Source organism: Sceloporus occidentalis, unplaced genomic scaffold (assembly GCF_023333645.1).
Source record: "Sceloporus occidentalis isolate IW3139 unplaced genomic scaffold, rSceOcc1.0.p SCAF_4, whole genome shotgun sequence".
In the NCBI taxonomy this organism is placed as follows: Eukaryota; Metazoa; Chordata; class Lepidosauria; order Squamata; family Phrynosomatidae; genus Sceloporus; species Sceloporus occidentalis.
Window position 1 is genome coordinate 139,469,720 of NW_028316984.1, and position 22,587 is coordinate 139,492,306.

At 40.3% G+C, this 22,587-nt stretch overlaps 1 protein-coding gene across 4 annotated transcripts in view; it reads left to right on the forward strand.

Annotated features, from left to right (window-relative positions):
• Nucleotides 1-983: 983 nt before the first annotated feature.
• SUSD6 (sushi domain containing 6) overlaps nucleotides 984-22,587 on the forward strand; it is a 90,788-nt gene continuing 69,184 nt past the window's right edge. For all 4 annotated transcript variants that reach the window (XR_016280955.1, XM_089521765.1, XM_089521764.1 and 1 more), the window contains exon 1: nucleotides 984-1,191. The gene's annotated coding sequence lies outside the window, so the exon portion shown is untranslated. The remainder of the gene's footprint in view (nucleotides 1,192-22,587) is intronic.

A 22,587-nucleotide genomic window follows, 5' to 3' on the forward strand; every position in this document is an offset into this window, starting at 1 on the left:
CAATCATGGGGTTTAACGTTATTGCGTGATAGACTACCACACACAATTTTGGGCAATGGGAAGTCAGTCCGAACGCAATCATGAGGTTTCACCTTATTGTATGAGAGGTGATCACATGCAATTTTGGGCAATGGCAAGCTATTTTCAGGCAATAGGAAGTCAGTTTGAATGCAATGCGAATTCACGTAAATTCACTGAACTAGTGAATTCATGCGAATGCGTTCTGGCTCCACTTTCTTTTCATTTGAAATTAAGAGAAATTTCTCCCATGTGATAAACTCCAGTGAGAACTGTTCGACAGTGGAACACACTCCCTTGGAAAGTGGTGGAGTCTCCTTCTTTGGAGGTCTTTAAGCAGAGGCTGGATGGTCATTTGTGTGTGTGTGTGTGGGGGGGGGGTTGCTTTGATTCTGGTCTCCTGCATGGCAAAATGGGGTTGGACTGGATGGGCCTCGTGGTCTCTTCCAACTCTATGATTCTATTATTTATGTGCCCAGGGACCCTCGGGGCTCCTCCTGGGGCCTGGGGCTTCCCTTCCATTCTCCTTTGTCCTCTCTTCTCCACTTCCCTTCCTTTCTCTTCTCCTCTCCTCTCCTCTCCTCTCCTCTGACATTCTCTTCTTATCCCCTCCTCCTCTCCTCTTTTCCTCTCTTCTCCTCTCCCCTTGTCTTCTTCTCTTTTCCCTTCTTCCCCTTTCCTCTTCTTTCTCCTCTTCTTTTTCTTTTCTGTTTTCCTCTCCCCTCCTCTTCTCCTCCTCCTCCTCCTCCTCTCCCTTGCTTTCCTATTCCTTCTCCCTCCCCTCGGGCTCTGCCTCCTGGGCTTCCCCTTTAAACCCGGGCTCCGGGAGGGAAGGAGGCAGGGCAGCCTCTCCCCTGCCTTTCCCTCCCCCTCGCCAGGCCCGGCGCAGCGGCAGCAGCAGCAGCAGCAGGAGCCTCCTCCTCCTCCTCCTCGCCTGGCCTGCCTGCCTCTGCCTCTGCCTCTGCCTCTGGGGCCAAGAGGAGCAGGAGGAAGCAGCCAGGCAAGAGCCAGCCGGGAGGGCGCTGGGCTTGCCATTTTGTTGCAAGGGCGGCGAATGTTGCCTCTGCCTCCTCTTCCTGGAGCAGAGGGGCCCAGGCGGCCTCCCAGAAGCACCGGCAGAAGAGCGGCAGAAGCCTGCTCCATACAAAGCCTTTTCCTTGGGCTGCTTCTGAGGTGAGTCTCTGCCAGAGGGGCCTCTTGGATAGCACTCTGGAGACCATGCATCCACACTGCAGATCAAAGTGGGATCAAACCGGGATGTTTCTACCCGTTGGGTTCGTTTTCCCAGGGTCTCCTGGGAACTGTAGTTTGTTGTGGCACCAGAGCTGTCTCTGACAGAGAAGGCTAAGACAGTTCCCAATATTCCCTAGCACTGAACCAGGGCACTTAAAGCGGTCTCAAACTGGATGATTTCTGCAGAAATAGCAGTCCATGCTCAAAATGGAGGAGGTTGCTGCTCCTGGGCCAGGAGGTTGGGATGGAGGACGCGTCCTGGAAAAGGAGGACCAAGTCTGGCCTGGTGGCTTTGGGCAAGTCACACTCTCTCAGCCTCAGGGGAAGGAGGCCATGACCAAAGGTCCTCTGAGGAACCTTGCCAAGAAAAGCCCAGGTTTTCCCAGGAGTCTGGAAGAAAGGACTTGAAGGCACACGACAACAACAACAACAACAACAAAGCTGGAGGCTTGGGTTTCTTAGGCCAGCCACAGTGGCTGCCAAGCCAAAATGACCAGACTTTGACCTCCTTTTCCAGGACCTGTCCTCCATTTCAGCCTCCTGCCCAGGAGGGAATTCCACAATATCCTCTATTTTCAGCATCACTAAGAAACATGCCTTTAACATTTCCAGGAGTGTTTTGAGCTTCTTTTTTGTTTGTTTTTTTGGACCTGCCCTCCATTTTTTTGGAAGGTCCTCCAATTTATGGCGCCTGGTCCTCCACGGTGGTGAGGCCAGCTGCTCACCCTGGACTAGAGTTGGTCCTCTTTTTCCAGGACCTGCCCTCCCTCACAACCTGCTGCCCAGGAGGGATTCCAAAAGGTCCTCCATTTTGAGCCTCACTAAAGAAGCATCCATTTATATTTTTAGGAGTGTGCTGAGCTTTTGTTTTAAAATGTCCTCCATTTTTCCTGAAAGGTCCTCCATTTTGTGGTGCCTGGTCCTCCTTGGCGGTGAGGACCTCTGGTTCCCCTGGGCAAGGAGGGGCGCCCACCTGCTCTGAGGAGACCAGAGAAACCCTGGTGCTTGAAATGGGTCCAGAAGCTCCTTTTCTTGTTTGGTTTGGCAGAAAACCACAGCAATATTCCTTTTCTCGCCCTTTTTCGTGGTCAAAATCCCAAAGGAGGCGAGGCGAAGGGAGGCTGGAAACATCCTAGCTGTCTGGGAAGTATTCACACTGCAGAATTAATCAGGTTTGACACCGCTTTAACTGCCCAGGCTTCCATGCTATGGAATTCTGGGAATGGTAGCTTGTTGTGGCACCAGAACGGAGCTAAATAATCCAGTTTCAGGCTTCATACTATGGGATTCTGGGAATGGTAGTTTGTTGTGGCATCAGAGCAGAGCTAAATAATCCGGTTTGACACCACTTTTAAACTGCCAGGCCGCATGCTATGGGATTCTGGGAATGGGTGTTTGTTGTGGCACTAGAGACAGGTTAAATGTCTCACAAAACTACCATTCGCAGAATTTCAGTGCATGGAACCCTGGCAGTTAAAGTGGTGTCAAACCAGATTGTTTCTGCAGTGGCGCTCTCAGCACTTCCTGGGGGGTGGGCTAGAAGCCATAGGCCCTGGTTTCTTTCCCTGGAGGTGGATTCAGTGGAGGGAGTTAATAAGAGACCTGGGTCTTCCTTGGCATCGTGGGACTGTGCTCTCACTCATGTCACCAGGTGGGTGGTGGACCCACTTGGTGAGTTCAGCTGGAATGGCAAATACAGTTATTTTAGTTATTTTATCGATACTCTCCCTTACTGATTCTGTAGTCTACAACTGGAGTTGTATTCTTCCTTTGTGTCTCTCCCTCTGGGGCTGTGCTCTGGTGACGTCTGAGGAATTCCTGAGAAAAGTTGAAGAAGTTCTCTTCATCCTCTTCTGGGAAGAGGGTGGGAGCAATGAACATAATGGATGAAATCTGTGCCCTGGTAGAAGGTTGCGTTGTTCATTTGTTGCTTACTGGAACAGTGAAATGTCATCTTTTATGGATGAATCTAGTTTTATATCTTGTTGTTGTTTTTTGTGTGCCTTCCAGTCATTTCAGACTTATAGCAACCCTATTGTGGGGTTTTCTTGGGAAGTGTTATCAGAGGGGTTTTCCCATTGCTAGCCTCAGAGGCTGAGAGAGCGTGGCTCACCCAAGGCACCCAATGGGTTTCTGTGGCTGAGCCAGGGTTCGAACCCTGGTCTCCAGAGTCAAACCACTACATCAGGCTGTCTCCCCTTTTATATACCGACAAGTCGTGCAAGTGGTAGAGCAAGGGTGACTGTGAAAAAGAATAAAAAGACGTTATCAGGTTAAGAGAGAGTGAAGGCATCACTTTCCTTTGTAGTATGGCCCTCTTTTCAGAGAAAAGCTGACATAAAAAAAGCTAATCTGATTGTATATAAAGGGACTCATGGCTTGGTCTGTTTGAGCCTCATGTCAGACTGCTAACCTCTTCTGTCATCAACTTAGGTCAGTGATGGCAAACCTATGGCACATGTGCCAGAGATGGCACTCAGAACCCTCTCTGTGGGCACACATGCTGTTGCTCCAGCACAGAGTTTGCCAGAGTTTCTTACTAGAAAGCCAGAGGGACGTGGCACTTTGCAATAAATAAGTGGGGTCTGAGTTGCAGTTTGGGCACTTGGTCTGTAAAAGGTTCACCATCACTGACTTAGGTAGTGATCCTAGTCATGTTTATCTAAAAACTAGTGCCATTGAGCATGTGGCGATTTACTTAGAAGTAGACATGTACAGAAGCCAGCATGGCATAGTGGTTTGAGTGTTGGACAGTGGAGACCAGGGTTCGAATCTTGGCCAAGTCACAGTCTCTCAACCTCAGAGGACGGCCATGGCAACCCTCCTCTGAAGAAACTTGCCAAGAAAACCCCATGATAGGTTCTCCTTTGGGTCGCCATAAGTCAGAAATGAAGGCACACAATATCAACTGTTTACATTTGCACTCAAAAAGTTTGGACTTCTCATATTCTGCACTCCTTCTCTAGAAAATGTTTTTGGAAGGTCTGCATCTTCCAAATGTTGTTCAAAATGCTGCCATTTAAGATACTCGGTTGTAAATGGCAATTATTTTGTTCTAAATATTATCACTTCATTACGTATTTTATTTTCCTGATTATGTAGTCTATGCCCCTAAATCTGTTTGGTATAATTTCTCATATGTAGTTAATTTAGATGTTTGTATGGGATGGGGGGGACCCCTGCTTTTTGGACTAAAATTTGATGTAATTCCCATTGATTTGAATTGTTTCTACACAGTAATGTTTTTCTCCACAGTGTACACTTTTATCTGTTAGGCGCATATGTATGGGTGTATCTAACCATGTTATATTTTTGTTTCCCACTGTGCTTGTTACATGTTTTAGAAACTCTTCATTTTGCACAAATAAAAGAACAATTGAATCCATTTATTCCCCATACATAGCTCTTTATTTATTAAATACGACTGCAATATCAGCTATTGTTATCTCTCTGCAGACTTTTAAAGACCTTTTAAAACTTGTGTTGGTCTCCCTGACTGATAGGCCTGTAAGCAGGAGCCTGGTTGGGCTCTTCCTGCTCCAGCATTGCAAAAGCTTCAGGGGAATGGTGATAGGGAGCAGACGCTGAAAAACAAAAAAAGGCTGAAGTTATTCAGTCTTAACCCGCCCCCGCCCCCCATGCTCTTAGCCCTTAAACCTGGGCTGCATCCATACTATAGAGTTTGGTTCAATGCTGTGGAATTCTGGAAACTGTAGTTTGTTGAGGTACTGCTCTCTTGATCCCCTGCTCTACTCTGATACCACAACAAAGTACAGTTCTAGAATTCCATAGCACTGAGCCATGGCAATTGAAGTGGTGTCAAACTGAATTATTTCTGCAGTGCGACTGGAACCATGGTTGCCCTTCTTACCTAACTCATTGTCTGTTCTGAATCACAATTCAAAGTGTTGGTTATGACCTGTAAACCCTTATACAGCTGGGGTCCAGGTTGTCTGAAGGACCACATTCTCTCATATGAGCTTTCCTAGGTTTGGGGATCTTCAGAGGAGGTCCTTGCTTTGTCCCATCACTCCTTTGTTCTATCACTTTCCTTTGTCCCATTTGACGGGAATGTTAGATATGTCCTTCTTAGTGGCTGCTTCCAAGCTCTGGAGCTCCCTTCCCAGGGAGGCTAGACTGGGCCTCTCCAAAGCGTCTTTCCAGTGGCAGCTGAAGGCTTCTTTGTTGCAGCAGCCCTTGGAGAAAAGATTTTACATAGTCTGCTTTGTTGTCTGTATTTGTTGCTTTTTAATGGCTATGTTTTTTTAAATTGTGTTTGATTCTGTTGATAGTTCAATTGTTATATTGTAATTTTTGTATGTTTCTGCTGTTACTTTTTATCTGTGTCTGCTCTCATGTTTGTAAGCCACCTTGAGTCTGGGGACTAGGGGAAATGTAGGATATAAATGACTAAATAAAAATGTGCCTCATGTGTTGTATCTAATCCTCATAGCCTTTGCTAACATCCCTACATTCAAGTTTGGAGGGAGTAGGAATTCATACCTCCCTTTAGCTGATACCTGATTTGTCTGTCAGCCCAAGTTCACTATGTCTGCAATCAAGCTGGGAGAGGTTGGGTATCTGCCATGTAGTTCTGCTTCTGGCGGCCTCAGTATGTTGTTGAAGTTCTGTGCAGCTGTGGGAAAGTCCCTTTCCCATCACTGGCCCAGTGCTATGGAAAGTTAATTTTTGGAGTACAACTTCCAGAATCACCAGCTAGTAAGGGGCCATGCTAGTTAGGGATGATGGGCATTGTAGTCCAAAGAGCAAATTTTCCAAGTTCTCCCCCGGTCGAGGGGGGGGGGACAGTGGCTGATTATGTTGGGAAGACAATAGACTATGCAGTCATGATGAACTTGGTAGGAAGCATTGCTTAACATGTACTACCTTGGCCTGTTTCTGTTCTTAGGAATTGCTTTCTTTGGTTTCCTTGAATTTCTTCTTCATCTGATTGTAACCCTGTCTATTGTATATTGTCCTTAAGTGAGAGGAAGCGAAGATGTTGAAATACCTTGATGATGCATGAAGTGGTTTGTTGTTCAATACTGCTGCCAGCTTATTTCTCTGTGCTATCTTTGTGTTCCTGTAAATGTTGTTATGCAATGAAGCTTCACTTTGCAGGATCCTGTCTATCATTGTAGCTGTGCAGCTTTTTTCCCTTGCTTTCTTTCTCCAGAATCAGTTTGTATAGGGCAGTTTCTGGCTAAAATTGCATCATTGTATGAAGTTCAAGAAGATTTAGCAACTCAAACTTCTTCAGGTCTTCTTGAACAGAACTGAAAGCAGTATTATTTCAATGGTTTGGTTAATTTATAGCATAGATTGGTCACCTGCAGCTGCAGAAAGATATTTCAGCTTTCTAGCTTCAGTTGTTCATAACCTAAGTCCTCACATGAGATTTGGTTGTGGTATAGTTACTAACACAAGAATGATATTTTTTTTAAAAGTAAAGTACTTAAAAAGAAAGGCCACTGAGATGTATAAGCATAAAAATGTCATGCATATTTGTATATAGCATTGCTAGGATTCTTGGCTCTTGCACCAACAGAACACTTTGCACTCATACTGTACTTGGGATGCCCTACAATGTTTGCTTCACCTCATGGGAACCACTGCAAATCTGCAGTTCCTTCTATGCTATTCAAGTACAGTGGGGGCCCCACATTCACTGGTATTAGGTGCACAAGATCCCTGTAAAAGTGGGGAAAAACACTGTTGCTCTTTATGTGAGAGAACAACTCTAGGAATCTCTAGATCATCCAGCACAACTCTGTGGTCAACATCCAGCAGAAAAAAATTAACCATAGGCCTGTTACAGACTGCCAAAATAAAGCTGCTTCGGGTCTCTTTGGAGGTATGCTATTTAAATGATGCAGGGGTCCTAAGAGTCTGGAGGTCGCGCCAAAGCCACGCTCCATTCCTAAGCACTGGAGTGCAGCTTTGGTGCAGCTTCCGGATTCTTAGGATGCATGCATCATTTAAACAGCATACCTCCAAAGAGACCTGAAGCAGCTTTATTTTGGCAGTCTGTAACAGGCCATAGAATCATGATGGAGGAGGACCTAAAATGCCTAGAGAAGTTTTTTTTTAGAAATCTCTAAGCTCTCCAGTGTGACTCTATGGTCAACTTCAACCAGAGTCGCACTGGAGAGAACCTAGAGATTCCTAGAGAGAACATGTTAATCAAATCCATGAATAATCAGATCCACAAAAGTCAAAGCTGCAAAAATGGCAGGCTGACTGTAACGTCAGAATCCTGAACCTCATGGATTTTACTTTTTAACCTACCAGTGCCACCATACTTTCTGGGAGGAGTGGAAAGAAAACATATTGTAGATTTCTTCCACATGGCCAGGACTCTTCATCTTACTTGCCTTTTTGGTTCCTATGGCATGAAGAAAATATCCATAAGAGCTCTTAATCCCAGCAAACACAGTTGATCTATGCACAGGTAGCCATGCTTGGATTGCATCACTGCAGTCCCTGACAGATTACAGCCTTGGTTCTTTCCCTTGCAAGGAGTGGCAAAAGCGAGGCAGTAATCCCATACTATGGCTCTGTAGGAATGTAGTAGAGTGGAGCAACTAAAATATGCTGAGTCCACATGCCTACCTGGAAGAGTAAGATTTTTCTTCTTCTTAAAATTATTTTACTGTTGTACTCACATGCTCTCAGCTTCAGGGGAAGGCAATGGCAAACCACTTCTGAACAAGTCTTGCCAAGAAAAACCCATGATAGGTTTGCCCTGGGGTTCCCATAGGTCAGTATCAACTTGAAGGCACACAATCACCATCACCAATGTTATTTAGGGAACTTTGAGTTTCCTTGCATTTGTATTGGGGCTTCTTCAGAAGATGAGAAATAGTAAAGATAAATGAGTTCTTCAACTGCTGTTGGAAAAGTACTCTTTTGATACATAAACGACTTCTTTGGGTTATTATAGCTGTTTTATGTGCACTTTCCATTTGTGATTATGTAACTAAGGCAAACATTTATGTAAACAGTATTAATGCCAAGTTAGCCTTGAGTTTAAATTGTAATTCAGCTTTCAGAGTTTTAATGGTTAATAGTGCAATGTGTAATTGTCAACATCAGCTGCTCATTGATAATATGGGAACAATAGTGATTTCCTTCATGAAGGGGTTTTTTTTTTGGTTGAATGTAGACTGTAATGGACATAGCATTTTAAAATGTAAATTACTATATTATCCTACCCATTCAACAAATTATATAAAATATATATTTTTTTAGTTATAAAAGCTAAAGTGTGACATTTCAACCATGAATGAGGAGCTCGGCTCTTGAAGAAACAAGTAAACATGAATAGAGATATCCGGCAGTCAGGTCAAATGGGCATGGGGAATTCTGTTATACCACTTTTGATGTCACAGATGGGTCATGTTGATTTTTCAGCTTTGACTAGATAACACCCAAACCTTGCTCTGTTTGTTGAACTAACTTGATACTAATATGTTGAACTGGATTGCAGTTATACAAAGTAAAATCGCATAGATTCCCACCAAACTTGCAATCCTGTTGCAACCTATCAGTATAATGTTAGTTCATAAACAACATCATGTTTTGCCACAGCAAAGATGTTAATGAATTTCTCTTAATAAATTCTTCAGGACAGGGACAGAGAAAAATTGTTTTGGGCAAGACAATGATCAAGTTTGGTGGAAATCTATGTGATTTGCTTTTTATGACTTCATTTCACCTCAAACAGTTCTCTGTCCTTATCCTCAGGAATTTGTTAAGGTAGACACAATGTATCTAAAACTTATTTACTGTGGCAAAAACCTGATATTGTTTATGACACATGTAACACATCAAAGACATGCTGATCAGTATTTTGCATGGCTCTGTACAGTCCCTGCTTTGACCATCCGACAACTGTCTTGTTTAAATGGCCCAGGCTTTGGTTTCAAAGCACTGTCAAGTGAACTGAAAATAATTTAGAATGTTCCTATTTCTCTTCTTTTGCTTTCATTATCAGTTGTTGGACAACATTAATTTACCACCAAAGATAAAGTATTACTTGCATGCAAACCCAACCAGAATAAAATGTAGGCCTGAATACTTGAAGAGCAATGGAGTATCAAACACAGCTGGACACTTTTGGCAGATGTGAGAACAAAATTAATTTGTTGACAGTTCTAGAATGAACTAAACTAGATGTATCTGTATGTGCCTTCAAGTCACCTGATACCTTATCGCAACCCCATGAACTTCATAGGGCTTGCTTAGGCAAAGAATACTCAGGGGTGTTTTTGCCAGTTCCTTCCTTTGAAATAGATGATGTTGCTGTTGCTGTTGTGTGCCTTCAAGTTGCCTCTGACCTATGGCAACCCTAAGTTGAACCTATCATTGGGGTTTTCTTGGCAAGATTTGTTAGAGGAGGTTTACCATTGCCTTTTCCTAAGGCTGAGAGCATGTGACTTGCCCAAGGTCACCCAATGAGTTTCATGGCCAAGCTGGGAATTGAACCTTGGTCTCCAGAGTCATAGTCCAACACAGACCACTGCGCCTCACTGGCTCATACTGAAACAGATTCTTGGAAGTTAAAGCAAGGAGCTTTCTTTTGTGCTTCTGATGGCAGTTACCTACTTATGCTGAATATTGTATGTTTTCTAGTTGTGCAGTGACATCCAAACATTCATGTCTGTTTAATTTCTTCATTACTCCATCTTGGGCTGGAAATGCTCCAGACATCTCGTAGTTAAGTGGAAACATTAACTTTTCACTTCTTCCCCTGTTAGAGCATTTTTTTAATTGTCACATTGTGTGAATAGAGGCTGTGAGAAGTAGAGTCCAAGACTGACATTTAAAAAGAACATTGTGGGGGAGGGCCATAGTGGACACTGCTGCTGTAACTAACAGTGTTTAACATTAATTACCATTCACTAGAATTGAAGACACTGTTGAGAAAAAAGAGTTCTCGAAAAAGATGTAAACCTGTGGCTGTTTATTTGACAGCGTCCCTTTAAACTTTGTCCCCTTGTGAATTTTGCATTTCTTTGTACAGCAGGAAGACAACATCCTTTTGATATCTAGACCTTTAGATGTGCAGTATGTAAGTGGTGTTCAGAGACATGCCACCAAACTGTGTATTTTTGTATGTATTATTTCAGTTGTCATAAGATGCTGCCTTATTCTGAGTCAGATCATTGGCCTGTCTAGCCAGAATTGTCAGCTCTGAGAGGAAGTGGTTCTCTAAGGTTTCTGGCAGGATTCTTCCATAGCCCTATCTGGAGATCCCTGGTATTTCCTGTTGGTTTGCCATCTGAGTACTAACCAGGTCTGCTTTGCTTCCAAACTGCAAAAAAATGGACTATGTTCAGGGTGGCGTGGGCAGTTATACTGTCTCATAGATCACTGTTGTATTCTCTCATGTTCTCTTTAGTGGGGAAGAGAGAGGAAGTTGTATAGGATTTTTTTTTTATTCCCTTGGAAAATCTGTGCATAAAAGATTGGGGATCGTGTATCTAAAATAAATTACTAGGAGAATTTACTGAAAATCTAATATTTCCTGGAACTAACTTACATCAAGAAATAAAAATGCAGCATTTAACTTCAAATATTGTTTGCAGCCCAAAGATGGAGTGAAAACAGGAAGTGGTTAAAGGTATTTGTTTTGTGTGCTGAACATTGCAGACAGGATATTTTTACTGAACAAAAATAACTCAAAATTAATCTAAGAGTGGCAACCCACAGAATTTTCCTGCATGCTGTGATCTTTTTTTAAAAAGCAAAATTTAGTTAGCACTCTTTGCCAGACTGCATTCAAGAATTTCTTTTTTCTTATGCAATTGTACTTTTCCTGTTTTAAAAGAGAATATCACGGGAAAGAGGGCAGGTGGCAAACAGAAGCTTGGCTTTCTTTGTTTGCAGTTAGTATTACCGAATCATTGACCATTCAGAAAGGAATTGCTGGGAACTAGTGGCAGTGCTGAGTGGGCATACCCAGAAATGAGTGGGCAAAGTGCAGCCCAAGAGCTGTTTTTGTGGGCCCCGGACATTAGTTTTTCCATTTTAAAAAACCAGGTTTTGCTTGAAAATGACCTATAGGGGTGTGGGGGGCATTTCCACCATGGCTGAAGACCCCCCAGGATCAAAACAACATCTGCAAAAATTTTCAAACTTTTTTTAACCTGAAAATGCCTTGGGGGAATATGGGGTATTTTCACCATTTTGGGGAGACTTCTGTGCCAACCTATGCTCAGGAGAGGCCTTTTTAAAAACAGGAAGTGAACAATGCTCATGTCCTGGTGTTAAAAAAAAAACCCTGGGTCTAAAATGGCCCATGAAGCCCCATCATGGTAAGAATACACCCATGTCCCATAGAAGCTGTTTGGGGTAAAATAAAGTACAGTCCGCCCTTGGCTTACCCGGGGATAATTGTTTTTTGCAGGAGTAGGTGCGGTGGGAGGGTGTATCACTCTCCAAATTCTCCTGGCAGTCAATGTGACCCCCTTGACTTCCACAATTGCCCACCCCTGACTTAGAAAGTCTGCTATAACACCTGTACTAATGCCGCTTTGGAACCTTAATACTCACTGCTGAAAGGTTGGGTCACAGGGAGTACATTCCCTAAAAGTAGCTGTGCATGTTGAGATCCATCCTCATAGAATGAAAGATAAGTTTGTCTTGTGTCACTTAAAATTACCCTTGAGGTATTAGAAACTAGCCAATGTGTCCTTAAAATCCACATCATGTGTCCAAAGTGGAATGTAGTAGTGTTCTTGGCAATCCTGTGCTACTTCATGGGCTTTCTGTTGTACATTTAAAATCCTGCTTCCATAAAATATAGCTCATAAAGTATAAGAACAAGGAAAATCAGTTTTTACCAACCTGTATGATTTTTAACACCTTTGCCTGATGAAGAAGCCAGTGGAGCTTCGAAAACTTGCATCATGTGATTTGTGCAATTTGGTTGGTCTGATAATGGTATCACTGTTTTGTGGATTTTGAATATTGTTGTACTTTGCTATTTGACCAATGGTTAGCCCTGAATATTTCTTGGATACAGACTGTCAGCTGTTTTAAAATCTGAAAATGCCTGTTGCAACTGGAGTCTTAATCAGAGTGGTACAGCTTAATATGAGCGAATGTATATTTTAAGTTTTTAAAATCTTAACCCGTGTATTTGGGCCATGCTAGAGACCCAGGAATTGCCATTTTGATGCGAATATTTTCAGATAAAATGTAATGTCACTGTGTAAGCCAAATTGACGGGCCAGTTTTCACCCATAGTAAAATTCACTGCTTGTTTGTGAAATGAAGTCTAATGCTATATGCTGAGTGTTTGCTTCAGGTCCTTTGGGTGTTTTAGATCTCTGTCTTCAGAGGAGATCTGACCTTAGAATCTTCTCTCTCCGCAGGTGAGGAAGCCAAAACTAGTGTTCTGTATGTCATGGGAGGATTGTGGATACGCAGAATCAAAGCCTTGCCATTTTTGCAGCATGTACCCAAACCAGCTGGTGTAGATTAATTTTCTTATATTGGAAACAATGTGGGAGTGAACTTGGAAGAAGTGGGGGAAGGTGCTAAAATCCTGCCTCCATGAATTGGTCTGCTTGTTTCTTAACACTAGAAGCATTTTGGTTTGTAATTCAGAAATTTCAGTTGTTCTTTGTCTGCATTTTTGCTGTCACTGTGGTTTCATGAGTGTCAATGACATTACTGTTTGACTCTCATACATAATGTGACCAGATATAAATAAAATAATTCCTCTTTACTTTATTAAAAGCATTTGTCTTTCAACACTCAATCCATCAGAGTTCCTGAATGTATAGCTCTGAAAGTACTGTATATCTCTGTCTATTACCACAACATTAGCTTGTGGTGTTTCCTGAACTTTTAAAACCCTCTTGATGTAAAACAGGGGTGCTTGTCACTGCTAGATGAAGGGAAAGACCTGAAAAGCTTAACATTTGCTTACTGTTTCAGAGCATTTTGTTGAAATGGTTTCAGAAATCTTGCTAGGAGTGCAGAGTCTTTCAGCCGTATTTCAGAACTTACGCTGTAAGCAGTAATATAAATGCTCTCCATCCCCTGTTTCTGGGCTGCTCACTGTGGATCAGGCTTAGTGTGAGTTAAGACAAAAGCTATTGTATTGTTTTTGGATTGCTTTGAAAGGCATTGTTACTACACTTTGAGTAAACTACAGCTCAACTAGTGAACTGGCAAACTAACAAGGCTTTATTATTGCACAATGTTGCAAATCTCTCTCTCTCTCTCTCTCTCTCTCTCTCTCTGTGTGTGTGTGTGTGTGTGTATTAAGTAAGTAATATATTGAGACTCTGAAGCCAGTTAACATCACAACAATACTTACCTAATTACAGTCAATGAGATTCATAGCTGGTTTTTAACCTGGGTTTTTCATAGCCAACCTTATGCATCAGAAGCTGTCCAGTACTTGTTGTTTATAATAGTAAAATTGTACTGGAGACCTTAAAGAACAATTATGCAACTGACTTCTGAAGATCAGTGCAAATGAGGTGAAAGGACAAAATGGACACAGAACTCTGAAATTCTGATGCCTCATGCAATACATAACCATGAGAGATTTGTGTAGGACAACAAAGGTAACTTCCTCCTTTCCCTTCAGCCAGATTATCATCTTTGTTCTCTTTAGAACCATAATTCCTCTGACATGTTCAAGGTAGGATCGAAACAATGGAATGGTTTGCAAGTTCCTGTTGTGGTTGAAGGACATAAATCATGAGGAGGGAGAGCGATACAGGCAAATTGTAATGAGGAAAATGTTAATTATTAGGCTTTCGATTTCAAGATAGATCTCTAAAGTGAATCTCTTGAGGACTAATAGTATATGATGCATGTAACTGAGTTCTGATGCTGAAAAGCAGCTTCATCAGGAGTCTTTGACTAAAAAAGTGGCAGGGATTGGAATCCTTAATTCTCTTATCATTAGCTATTAAACTGCTTTGGATGGTCACTCCAAGCAGTTTTTTCTCCATGTGTGATTCAAGCAAAGTTTTGAAAAGTATTGTGATGGGTCCCCTCTGCCGACTAGCCCCACAGTTCCAAACCCTTGGGCTCCTGTCACTCACTTTGTGCCTCCCCCCCCCAAAGATGCTTTCCTGAATTGGGTACTTGGGCCTCAAAGTGATTCCTTTGTGGACCAGTGGATGTGCTGTTCTTTGAGTTCACTGTGGAAAGCATGACCAGACACTCTATCATACATATTAGGAACAGCCAGACACAGTTGTAAAAATAGAGCAAGCAGAGGTTTATTAAGACAACATCACACATTAACCCCTGAATTATTTAACCATTCTCAGTTCCCAAAAGCCCTATCCACTTCTCTGCTGACTGTCCTGTTAAAATGTGGATATCTATTGCTTCATTTTTGAGTACTGTATTGTCAAGCGTGTCTATATGCAGTGTGTACCTTTGGTGTTTCTTTTAACAAATAAAAGGGGAACTTCTTTTCTATTACATGTACACAGTGAAAGGACCAGAGTTCCTAAGTGTCTGTGCATTTGGAGATGGGGAGGATGAATTCTTGCACACACAGAACATTGTATATAATGCCAATATACAAATGCTATTTGTGCACCTGGGAATTGTGACCGTGAGAATGTTTGGTATGGACATGGCATTATGGAATATGGAGAATTTAGACATGTATTTGTAGCACAAATGAATGCTGTGGCTTGAGGGTACTTTTTACTACCAATTGCCTGGGTACCTGATACAGCTAAGTCAGGCTACATTGAAATGCTGGTAAACTGAGAACTATTTCAGGCAGAAATACAAAGAATGGATCTATGAATAATTCAAGTATTGCTTACTTTGCTGCTCCTGCAGTGTTTGAACCACCAATACTTGACACGTAAGTGTAAACTGTGGCCATATTTGTGCGCTCAAAAGAATTTGTCTTGGAATAAGGGATGTGACCATGGGTGATACATGGATCAGTGATCTAGAAGTAGTGGAGCTACTGACTATCCCATCTGTTTGCACTAACAACTCTAACACCTGAATTGTCCTTGACATCAGTCATTAATGATTATATTTGTTTAAAAAACAACAACAGACAGTTTCACTTTAAATCTGTTTCTGTTTTCTTGCAACAGGCTTGTAAAACAGGCCGGTGGTATGGAATGTTAATTTGGCCGGACTGTTTCTGTTTAATCAGATATGGTCAGTTTGAGAGATGTGATCTGTTTGAGGGCAAAGAGTTGGAGGGAGTGAAACTGAAGGAACTGAAATACTTTTTTTTATTTATAAAAATATCTCAAGAGCATTCAATATTCACATTTGGTTTCTTGTTCCTGAATAATATAGTGGAGCTTACCTTCTTACATTATCTTTATAAGTGAGTTTGCATACCTTCAAAAGGCTTCCTAATACAGTTCTGGCAGGAAAGCTAGCTTATAGTGAGGAGGTGGAATTCAAGATAAAGGCTAAAATGAGCATGCTAAACTCACTTTTATTTTCAGCTTGGCCTCAGCTGATGCCTGACTACTTCCTGTTTGTTAGCCTGCTGCTAATAATGGAAGAGTGTTGTATTTAATATCGATTAAATGATAGACCTTTGTATGTTGCAGCCTTCATCTCAAATTAGTTGCAGGCAGGAAGTTAGTTGCCCTGGCATAGTAATTGTTCTTGATCACAGTACATAAAGAACATTCTAGGTGTAGGGCTGAATTATCTTTTCAGTTGTCAACCAAACTATGCAGAGTGTTGGTACCAGTGGATTAATGTCCTAGAATCCATGTGTTCAAATGTAAGCATCTTAATATTACCTTATGCTTTTACAATTGGAAACCATCCTTATCCTGCTTAGCTTTTCTATGCCTAATTATGAGGTATGGAAACAGATTAGCTGGAGATTCGTGGGAAGGAAGGCTGCATACTGAAAATTTCCACTTGTAGTCATCTATATGGCATTGAGATCACAGGCAATTATACCTCTTTCTGAAAGAAAGCTATGCAGTTCTGAAGACTATTGTATCAAGTAGGAATTACAGTCTGTATATGGTTGGCTGGAGAGTATAATGAAAGATTAAAATGGCATGTGTGCACATGAATGTAAGGATGATTTTAGCTTCTGCATTTCTTATATATTTTCAAGTCACATTATTTATGTGTCTGCAAATCTTCCTCTGTAACTGCAGCAAAAAACAAAACACACAGACACACAAAAACTCACACATAGAAAATTTAAAACGTTTATTATAGAAGAAAGCCAGTTTTTCTTTATAAATGTATAGACTTTTTTGCATTCTTTTTCTGGGCACTAGAGATGTTTTATGTTGAGCTTGGATACAGACTACAGATAAGAAATGGCAAGAGTCGTTTTTGAATTCAAGGTAACACTTTAATGTGGGCTGCATGAAGTGTGTATGTGTGCACACCTTCAAGTCTCCTATTGACTTATAGCAACCCCATGAAATTTCATAGCGGTTTCTTAGGCAAAGAATACTCAGAGGTGGTTTTTCCAGTTCCTTCCTCTGGAATGTAGCCTACAGCACCTCATATTCATAGTAAGCTTTTAAGCCTCAGTATTTGGAGTTGTTTAAAGTGGCCTCTGTAGATGGGAACTGAGGTCCTCCACATGTTTTAGACTACACTACAACTTCCTCTCAAGCCAGCCAATGTGCACAGTGGCCATGATGATAGGGATTATGGGAGCTGTATTCCAACATATATAGGAGGATCCAGATTGGGAAAAATAAACATGTAATACACCAAACCTCCAAAGTAATCTTTGGATGGTACTATAGGGAGTATCTAACATTTTCCCTACTTGTAGGGATTTTTCATGCTCAAAATATCTCTCATGTGTGCACCCACTTGAATTCCAAATTCATGTTTTTGGGCAAAATGCCTTCAGAAATTCATAGAGGTTTTTCTGGCTCTTTTTCTCTTAGTCCAGCCTCAGCCTCCCAAATCTATTTTTGACATGGTGAGGAAATTCAGCAAGGGTTAGTGTTGCATTTTTATTTTATTTTTTAAATATTATTCTTTGCATGCAGTGTCCAGTTTGACCTTAAGTTGGTTGCACTTGGTGACATGCTGTGCTTTCTTTTTCCTTAAAAAAGACTTGTCATTTGTTTCCTATAATTTAAAGGAGCATTTTTGGCAAGCCTGTAAGGACACATTTTATGCAAATAGGTGAATGCATTGCATATGTCGCTGAATACATTTATTGTTAACTGTCTTCAAGTCGACTTTGACCTCTACGAACGAGAGACCACAAAGTTACCATATCATTAACAGCTCTACTTAGATCTTGCAGACTTTGGGGCTGTGGTTTCCTTGACTGTTTGTCTATCCATCTGGAATAAGTCTTCCTCTTTTCTCATTGCCTCCTACCTGACTAACCATTATTGTATTTTCTACTGAGTCATGTACTGTATTCTCATGATATGTCCAAAGTACAACAGTCCTGGTTTAATCATCTTGACATCTAGGAAGTGTTTAGGCTTGATTTGCTCTAGGACCCATTTATTTGTCTTTTCATCAGTCCATGGTACCTATAGAACACTGCTCCAGCAGCACATTTCAAATCAGTTTATTTTCTTCCTATCAGCTTTCTTCACTTTCTGGCTTTCACAACTATACATAGAAATGGGAAATATGATGGCATGAACAATCCTCACTTTAATATTCAATGATATATTGTACATACTTGTGTGTAAGTCAACATCTTGTAAAGATTGGGGGCCAAAATTGTGGATTTTTATATGACCTGTTGAATAATAATAATAATAATAATAATAATAATAATAATAAAATTTATATTTCCTGCCTCTCTCTGCGGATCGATGTGGGATTACAACAGATAAAATCGAACAATACAGTTACAAAATGGCAATAAAAGCACACAAAAATACATGCACAGTCATTAAAATAGCCAAAACGTCATCTGTTGATAAGCTGAGAGTAAAACTTAAGGGCGCTTAATAAAGGATGTAAAAGACAAAGCAAAGGAAAATGATGCCAAAAAACGTACAAAATTCTAAAAGGCATAACTGTTAGTGCTCATCCTAAAAGCTTGATGGATGAGGAGGGATCTACCATAAATAGCAACTGTGTGATGTGTGTGAGATGCAACCAGGCATGGACAGTGCTAAGGAAACATTCACATGTCAGAAAGGCTGTAAAGGCAGTAGTTATGTGCAGTATTTACTCTTATCAAAAAATGAACAATAAGACAATAAGAGCTGTTCAGCAGTGGAACACATTTCCTCGGAGTGTGGAATCCCCTTCTTTGGAGGTTTTTAAACAGAGGTTGAGTGGCCATCTGTCAGGGGTGCGTTGATTGTGTCTTCCTGCATGGCAAGAGGTTGGACTGAATGGCCCTTGAAGTTTCTTCGAATTCTATGATTCTAGCCACCCCTTCTCTGAGTAGAGTAATGAAAAGCAAGAGCTTAGAGTCCTTAGACCATCTCAGGAAGACCTAAAAGAATCATAGACCCCCTCTCTTGGCACTCCTTTGTGGGGAAATGCCAAAGAGCCACTGCCACCACCACTATTTTTCCACCCAGGTATTTAGAAAGGCCAGAGGTAGTGCCAAGCTAGGGAGGATAGAGGGCTGAGTGTTTCTTTTAGGTTCTCCTCAGATAGACTAAGCTCTCTCCTTTTGCCATTCTACTCAGAGAATGGGATGGTTCCTTTTCAATAATAGTTAATGTACAGTACTTTCACTGACCAATTAATACGTTCACTCAAGTTTTTTGGGTTGATTTTTTGACTAAAATTTCTAAATGAATATATACAGTAGCTTTATACTTCATGATTTTTCTTGTACTTTCATAGCTGCCCTTCCCAATCCTAGTCTTCTTTTGATTTCTTGACTGCAGTCTCTATTCTGATTAATGATTTAATCAAGGTATGGAAAATCTTGAACTATTTCTGTGTCTTTATCATGCACTTTAAAGTTATGTAAATCATCTGTAGTCATTCTTTTTGTTTTCTTAATGCTCAGCTGTAAACTTGCCTTTGCACTTTCATCCTAGACTTTCTTCAGTAGTTGGCCCAAGTCTTTGCTATTTTCTGCTAGCAGTGTGGTGTCATTTGCATGTCTATTGCCGACCCTTCCTCCAATTTTCACAGCTCCTTCTAACTAAGTCTAATCCTGCTTTACATATGATATCTTCAGAACAGATTAAGGGTGTTTAAAAGGGATTCAGTATCTCTTTTATGCCACTAAAAATAAAAATATTTTCTGGCAGTTATGTAATTCCTAATGACAGAGTCCTTGTGCTATATGAGTGATGGCGAAACGTTTAGGGACTGAGTGCCCAACTCAAAGGTTTTCCAGCACTGGGTGTTACCTGGTGCCGGAGGCAGAACTTCCAGGGGAGTATTTATGGGGGCGGGAATTCCACTTACCAGGAGTGGGACTTCTAGGGGTGGGACTTCCCCAGGGATAGCTGAAGGTCCAGGAGAGCCTCTCTGCGAGCCCTCTGGAATGGCTTCACATGCCAGAGATGGCGCATATGCCATAGGTTCGCCACAAAAGTGCTATACCATTGATGGTCCACTAGTAGTGTGGACACCACTGGAGAATGGATGCCCTCTTCTCTTGTAGCCCATTCATATTGGTTATGTAGGTGTTGAGGAGCTTTCAGAGCACATTTAGGGTGTGTGGAAGTGGAAACGAGAGATGAGGAAGATGAAATTTTGTTGTCAGTTGGAAATCTGCTAGCATGTTAGATGGAACACACCATTATCTAGCACAACAATAGTATTGGCTTTGAGCTAGATACTACAAACAAAGCAGAAGGTGGCTGGATTAATTCTTTCCTGGTTCTCACAGCAGTTAATAGTATTGCTCAGTTTGAAATTGCTTTGTGTAGAAGCTGCAATAAATTCATCACTGTTAGCATCAGTCTCCCAGGAAAGTGTACTGAAACTTGATCACTTGACCTGGCAACCTGTTTTTGTTGTTTGAGGGCTTTAAAAATGTAGAAAAGTTGAGGGAGAAACAGGCTGAACAAAGCATGTTTTTACTCTCTTTAAAGAAATAATACACTCCATTCATGTATATGCATAACATACCACAAACCGTTTTTAAATGTACCAGAGAGCAAAATTTACTCTTTCTCTTCATAATATGCAGGACATAATCTAACACCATAGATATAGTATGTTTTGCTTGGTTGTGGTACAGCATAGTAAGATTATAAATATTCTTAATTAGTTAAAAAATTAAAATCTTACTACTCAGCATGGCATATCTTCAGCTTGCTGATTAGTTAGGGTTAGTAGTGGTTACCTTTCTTCTACTGGCAAATGATAGGAAGGGGGAACTTGTTGCTGTTCAGGAGTCTCCATTGACTTCAGTTTCAGGTAGGGTTGCCATAAGTCAGGACCTCCAAACCGGGGCAAATGTAAGACAAATTTAGGGCAACATTTTCAAATATAGGACACATTTTTTTTTAAAAAATGGAGGACACACAAAAAATTTGAGGATTTTTAAAAAATATTAATATAAATGCATGTTTTTTAGGCATGATCAAAATGGAGGACATTTTGGCATTATTCCTAGACAGATGGCAGAAATGTACTTGCCCTCAGGTTCAACTGTACTTCTCAGAAGTGTGTACTTGGGCAAGGGACTGTGGTTTTTCTTCACTGCGCATGAGTTTGTAAAAATCACAGCAAGTTACATTGGCCGTGTCTCAGAGGCTTGTTGATATCAATATCATCATCATCATCATCATCATCATCATCATCATCATCATCATCATCATCATCATCATCATCATCACTATAATTGTCCAAGAAAGGCAGACTTGTTAGCATTCAAAGCGCCATAAATACACAGAAAATGTACTTGCATAAGATATTATAGATGGAATCATAGAGAAAGGGGAATTAGATTGGTTAGAGATGGAAACAACAGGAATAGAGGAAAAATTGGAAAATATATTTTTAAAGAATTTACTATGAAAGAAATGAAGGAAATAGAAAACCCCTTTTTAAAGAATCTATTAGAAATTTGGAAAAAAAATAAAGAAAAACTAATGCCAGCTATCTCACCTTTAACACCAGTTATAATGCTAAAAAAATTTCCAGTAAATTTAAAGGAAGAAGTAGGGAAATTAGTAAAAGGTCAAGAAATATATAGGATAAAAGAATGGATGAAGACTATGAGGGAGAAAGGGAAAATAAAGGAGAAATTGCAATGATCAAAATTAACTTGGTATAATTGTATTCAATTGGAACAATGGACAAAGAAGTATGAGAAAAATATAGGAGAGATTAGAGAATATACAAAATTTGAACAGTTGATTAGGCAAAGAGAAAGTATAGAGGCGAATGAAACTTTGAAAGGGGTCACAAGTGAAATATATAAATTACTATTAAAATATAATGAGAAAGAAGATTATCTTAGGACAACATGGGAGGAGGACTTAGCACAAAAAATAAACGTCCACGAATGGGGGAAAATTTGGAATCAACGCCATTTAAAATTTTATTCTATACGAATAAAGGAGAATTATTATAAAATAATTTGGAAACGGTATTTAACACCTGTAAGGTTAAGTCATATAAATAAGAATTATTCAAGGTTATGTTGGAGAGGGTGTCAAGAGATAGGCACTTATATGCATATGTGGTGGGGTTGTAAAACTGTAAGGAAATTTTGGCAAATGGTATTTGAAGAGATAAAAGAAATAACAAAAATTGATTTAGAATTTTGTCCAAAGATAGCTTTATTATCTTTATATGATAAAACTAACTGCACCCAAGTTATAAAGGATCTAATTACAAATTTATTAACAGCGGCGAGATTAATGATAGCAAAAAAGTGGAAAGACCAGGGAGATTTACAAATACAAGATTGGTATAGAGAGATATGGCAAATAGCAATTAATGATAAGTTAACTAGTGAAATTAAGTTTAGAAGAGGAATAATCAAGAGAAATGATTTCGAAGCAATATGGAAAACATTTGTACAAAAAGTTTTAGGAAAAGAAGGAGGTGTTTTACCACCAGAGGAAGAGTTACAATTCTGGAGATAGAGTAATAAGAAGATAGGCTCGGGTGATGGGGAGCACTTGGGGGAAGGGGGGAATTATGAAAAATATATGATTAAAAAAATATGAATTAAAGTTAGATAAAGTATTAAAGAATGGAATATAAAGGTATATATTATATGTATGGGGAATATAATGTAAAAGTTTTTTTATATATTATTGTAAGGTGAATTTAATCAATATTTTGTTTTATCAATTTATTATAATAACATTTATTAATTTCATTCTACCAATAAAATTATAAAATATATATAAAAAAGAAAATGTACTTGCATATATTTAATTAAAAAAATAAAAAAATAAAAAACAAGGC